The sequence below is a fragment of the Leuciscus leuciscus genome (assembly GCF_965113295.1).
Source record: "Leuciscus leuciscus genome assembly, chromosome: 3".
Classification (NCBI taxonomy): domain Eukaryota; kingdom Metazoa; phylum Chordata; class Actinopteri; order Cypriniformes; family Leuciscidae; genus Leuciscus; species Leuciscus leuciscus.
This window is the reverse complement of record NC_138727.1, coordinates 58,221,081-58,227,080: the sequence shown is the minus strand read 5'-3', so window position 1 is coordinate 58,227,080 and position 6,000 is coordinate 58,221,081. Positions and strand designations below refer to the sequence as shown.

At 34.0% G+C, this 6,000-nt stretch overlaps 1 long non-coding RNA gene across 1 annotated transcript in view; it reads right to left on the bottom strand.

Annotated features, from left to right (window-relative positions):
* Positions 1–710: 710 nt before the first annotated feature.
* Positions 711–6,000, bottom strand: part of LOC309493963 — a 124,735-nt gene continuing 119,445 nt past the window's right edge. Inside the window, exons 2-3 of the long non-coding RNA XR_014204141.1 lie at positions 1,587–1,782; positions 711–1,363 (exon numbers count right to left, since the gene is read on the bottom strand). This is a non-coding gene — a long non-coding RNA (uncharacterized lncRNA). The remainder of the gene's footprint in view (positions 1,364–1,586; positions 1,783–6,000) is intronic.

Genomic DNA, 6,000 nt, shown 5'->3' with positions numbered 1-6,000 from the left:
ATCAGAACCACAATTGTAAACGTTCAATCTTCAATCGCGCCTTATAATTCAGCTTCAATTATCACCCCGCAAGAACAATTACAGTGCTTTACAACTATAGAACAAAAAGAGTTAAATAAACTTATCACTTCATCTAAAACAACAACATGTTTATTAGATCCTATACCAACTAAACTACTGAAAGAAGTGTTACCTGTAGTGGAAGAGCCACTAGAACATTTAAACTGGCAGTTATAAAACCTCTCATTAAGAAACCACAATTAGATCATAATAATCTAGCAAATTATAGACCCATTTCAAATCTTCCATTTATGTCTAAAATATTAGAAAAAGTGGTGTCCGCTCAACTGGGCTCTTTCTTGCAACAAAATGATATCTATGAAAAGTTTCAGTCTGGATTCAGACCGCATCATAGCACTGAAACTGCGCTTGTTAAAATCACAAATGATTTACTTTTAGCTTCTGACCAAGGCTGTATCTCAATACTAGTTTTACTTGATCTTAGTGCTGCGTTCGATACTATAGATCATACATTACTCTTAGATCGACTACAAAATTATACTGGTGTTCAAGGACAAGCACTAAGCTGGTCCAAATCATACCTATCTGACCGCTACCATTTTGTCTATTTAAATGGAGAAAAATCGATCATAACTCCAGTAAACTATGGAGTGCCGCAGGGATCTGTATTAGGCCCTGTTATTTTCAATATATATGATGCCACTTGGAAATATTATAAGGAAACATGGAATTAGTTTCCATTGTTATGCTGATGACACTCAAATATATATTTCATCACGGCCGGATGAAAACGCTAAATTTTCCAAATTGACAGAGTGTGTTAAAGATTTAAAAGATTGGATGACGCGTAATTTTCTTTTATTAAATCCAGACAAGACAGAGGTAATACTTATCGGTTAAAAAAACATCATAGGATGTCCTGTTACTTTATCCTCTACAGTAAAAGACCTGTGCCCGGTTGCATAAAGCACCTTAAGTTTTTCCATTAAGTATGATAATTAAGGGGCGATTTCCCCTTACCTAAGAGAATAACTTAAGGGTGTTGCATATAATCTCTTAAACGGTTCTCTTAGGTAAGGGAAACATTTAAGTGTTTCACGACAGCGATCCTGGATTCACGTTATAAAAGTCTGTTGTTGCCATAGATACGCAAAACACTAACACTTTCGCAATCAAATAAAGTAGGCTAGGATATCGGAATGGATAAAGAAAACAAAAAAAGAGAGCCTAATTGGACAGAGGAGGAGAAATGAATTCTTCTTGACGAATATGGTAAAAGAAAAAAAAAATTTGACCGTTGCGTTTAAATGACGGGAAAGCCCCCGCAACCCGGTGAACCTCTCTGCTGACAGACGATTTATGCACGTGGAAAACATCTCCCGCTAATATTGCGCGTCGATCAAATCGCTAAATCCCTAAAAAGTATTCTTAGCACATAATGATCTTCAGCTGGTTCCATAAATTCAGCCATTTCATCTTATATTTGTCCGCGTTACTCTTAAGGTTACGATTTCCGAACCTTAAGTTATACTTAGGGAAATGACCGTTAAGGGGTTTTATGCAACACTTGACGCTTTTTAAGGGATTACTTAAGTGAAAAAACAGCGTTTAAGGGAAATTCTACGTGTTTATGACGTTTCACTTAAAGAAACCCTTAAGTAACACTTAAGGGTTTTTTTCTGCAACACCCTTAGGTTTAAGGGAAACATAAGGGAGAACTTGAGGGAAAATTACACTTAAGGTGCTTTATGCAACCGGGCACTGGGTGTTATACTCGATTGCAACCTGTCTTTTGAAAATCATATTTCATATGTTACAAAAACAGCCTTTTTCCACCTTAGAAACATTGCTAAGCTACGTAATATGCTATCAGTTTCTGATGCAGAAAAGTTAGTTCATGCATTCATGACCTCGAGACTGGATTACTGTAATGCTTTATTAGCTGGTTGTCCTGCATCCTCAATAAACAAGCTACAGTTAGTCCAAAATGCCGCCGCTAGAGTTCTTACGAGATCAAGAAAATATGATCATATAACACCGATTTTATCATCACTGCATTGGTTACCTATAAAGTTCCGTATTAATTACAAGGTATTGCTACTGACTTATAAAGCCCTAAACGGCTTAGCTCCAGTCTATTTAACGGATCTTCTATCGCCCTATAATCCATCGCGCTCTTTAAGATCACTAAATTCAAGGCTTTTGGTCATACCTAGGATATCCAGAACCACCAAAGGAGGGAGAGCATTTTCACATTTGGCTCCAAAACTCTGGAATAGTCTTCCTGATACTGTTCGTTGCTCAGACTCGCTCTCCCAGTTTAAAACTAGATTAAAGTCGCATCTCTTCAGCCAGGCATTCATATAATCCTACAGTTCAAACTACAATCCGGCCTCTAGCTCATAAATGCCAGAGGAGAACTGGCCCCCGACTGAGCCTGGGTTCTCCCAAGGTTTTTTTTTTTTTCTCCATTAGGTCACCTGATGGAGTTTTAGGACACCATTAGGTCACTTGATGGAGTTTTTCGGTTCCTTGCCACTGTTGCCTTTGGCTTGCTCAGTTGGGGATATTTTGGGGATATTTAATTTAATTTTATCAATCAATAAATTCCTCTTGAAACAAACTTTGTTGTATTATTTTAATTTAATACTGTGAAGCTGCTTTGATACAATCTGTATTGTGAAAAGCGCTATACAAATAAACTTGACTTGACTTGGTTAGTTCACATGAAACTTGAGATATGGTTACTGAGTGGAATAACTATGTTCATAACATTAACGTTAGTGTTAACGGGATTCATTTCAGTACATTTACATGTACACATACTGTAAACAGTACATCATATGCATGTATTTGTGTGTGTGTGTTCTGATGAATGGTTTGAAAGGATGTAGAGGTACATTAGCCTTACTAAAATTAATCCTTTAACAGTAACGTTAATGTTATGGATCGTATTTGGAAACGTAATTTGGAAATAGTAACTCACTCAGTAACCATCTCTCCAGTTACACACACACACACACACACACACACACACACACACACACACACACACACACACACACACACGCGCACACACACACACACACACACACACACACACACACACACGTATATATATATATGCATACTCTACCAGTCACAAGTTTGGATCAGTACGATTTTTTATGTTTTTAAAAAGTCATCTCTTCTGCTCACGAAGGCTGCATTTATGTGATTAAAAATACAAAAACAATTTGTTAAATATTATGACAATTTAAAATAACTATTTTCTATTTTAATATATTTTAAAATGTAATTTATTCCTGTGGTCAAAGCTGAATTTCCAGCATCATTACTCCAGTCTTCAGTGTCACATGATCCTTCAGAAATCATTCTAACATGATGATTTGATGCTCAAAAAACATTCATTATTATTATCAATGTTGAAAACAGTTGTGTCATTTTTTTTTTTTTAGGATTCTTTGATGAATAGGAAGTTCAAAAGAACAGTGTTTATTTGAAATAGGATCTTTTGGAACATTATAAATGTTTTTTACTGTAACTTTTGATCAATTTAATTCATCCTTGATGAATAAAAGTATTGATTTATTTTATTTATTTCCCCCCAAAAATTAAATAGAAATTCCTACTGACCCCAAAATTTTTAACGGTAGTGTTTAATGTTACACAAGATTTTCATTTCAGATAAATGTTGTTCTTTTGAACTTTATATGCATCAAATAATCCTGAAATAAAAATGTAAATAACTTTTTTCAACATTGATAATAATGAGATATGTTTCTTGAACATCAAATCATCATATTAGAATGATTTCTGAAGGATCATGTGACACTGAAGAGAGTAATGATGCTGAAAATTCAGCTTTGATCACAGGAATGCATTACACTTTACTATATATATATATATATATATATATATATAGTAAAGTGTAATGTATTCCTATTGTAATGTATTTAAAAAAAAAAGTAATATTGTGAAAAATATTACATTTTAAAAAAGCTGTTTCAATGTGAAATATATATATATATATATATATATATATATATATATATATATATATATATATATATATTTTTTTTTTTTTTTTTACATTGAAACAGCTTTTTTTTTTTTTTTTATCAAATAAATGCAACTTTGGTGAGCAAGAGACATCTTTTTAAAACATTAAAAATCTTACCGATCCAAAACTTTTGACTGGTAGTGTATATACACATACTCACACACATTGTTCTTGAAACTTTTATGTCAATAAAGCCCTTTGAATTGAGCAAATTTTTTTTGTGTGTTTAATTTTGGAGGGAAGGGGGACTGCTCACATATAATACATTTACAGTATTTACTGTATATATTTTTCTCGTGTTTCTATGGTCATAATTACTAACATCCTAATGTTATGTTAAAATACATTCACATAAACCTGCACAACAAGTGAATATCAATTAAAGCTGCTCAGTTTAAGTCAAGAAAGAAGTTTGGTCAACAGTAAAAAAAATATACAAGGCAACCAATTGCATTCAACAAAACATTTAATTGAATAAATGAATGAATGAATGAATGAAATACACTTTATTGCCCCCAATTATATATTATATCTAGGGAGAGTTTTCCTTGAATGTTCCGTCTTCAAAGAAACTCGTTTGACTTCCTACAGGGAGAGAAAGATGGCAGAAAGCAGGCCAGAAAAGGAATACAAGTGTTCACAATAGCCATTACATTCTGCCACCGACACTGTAGGATGATCTGGAGATCTGGTGGTGAATCGAGAATCAGTCAAACGCTTAGCCATACATTGATAACAAAAGCATTGAAACTCAACACTATAAGTAATGCTATAGTTACTTGGATTTTTGTGTGAGAGCATTCCCCTGCCAGAAGCAGAGCGTGTCATAGGCCCCAGAGGAGACCGGGTCTTGAAAAAAGCCTGTTGCTGTTGGAGAGAACTGGTAGTGGTAAAGAAAGAGGAAACGGTGTTAAAGTTAATACATTGAAGGACAGATTAAATACACATTGAAAGCCTATGTTTCCTAAACATTTTCATGAGGTTGAGATTACAGAAGTGAGTTAGGTCTATACCTATTTGGACATTTGTCATGATTTCTGTTATTTTGACTCTGTACTCCTGTACATAATTTGAAATTAAATGAGAACAAATATATATATATATATATATATATATATATATATATATATATATATATATATATATACAAACCACTATTGTTGTTCAAATTGTTATTCTTACACATTAACATTATGGAAGAAGCTGTATCATTATTTTGCTCATCCAACAAATTATGCAAATTAGGGAAAATATAATTGTATTGCATTATGAGACCGTATACAAAGCTCAGCCATAAATTCTGCTTTTCTATAATGTTCAGGATTTTTTATACAGTCATAGAGGTGTGCATTCATTTACACATTTTAGCATTGAGGTCTTATTTGTGGGGGTGCTGCTGTACTTATTTGCTTTATATCCAGATGTATTTCTAGTGTTCTGACCACCTCATGTATGTAAATAGGGTTGACAAAAAAACTCTGAATACAATATAGAGCAACATCACATTTAACTATGACCTCAGTATTGAATTTACACATTTCTGACTGGTAGCTGACGTTAATGAAGTGTTGGTCATGTAAGCAAGCTGCAATTAACTATTATCTTCCAATAAACATTAACTAAAGTTGGCTACATAAATTGCAACTACTGACTAGATTCATGAGAGGACGGCTAATGCGTTCAAATGTCAAAAATACAGTAATTTCGTAAACTTACCAGCGAGCGTTCTTCGGAAACACTGAAAATGAATGGGGTTCAGTGCAGGAACTATCAGTGTTTGGAACTATCGGCTGCTCCACGACACGCGTTACTTTCGCATTCCAAAGTTCCCATGGCAGTCTATGGGAGTGTCGTACTCGTAACTCTGTTTTTAACCGGCTCTGGATGAAAACAGTTCCAACAGAAGCAACTCGTGA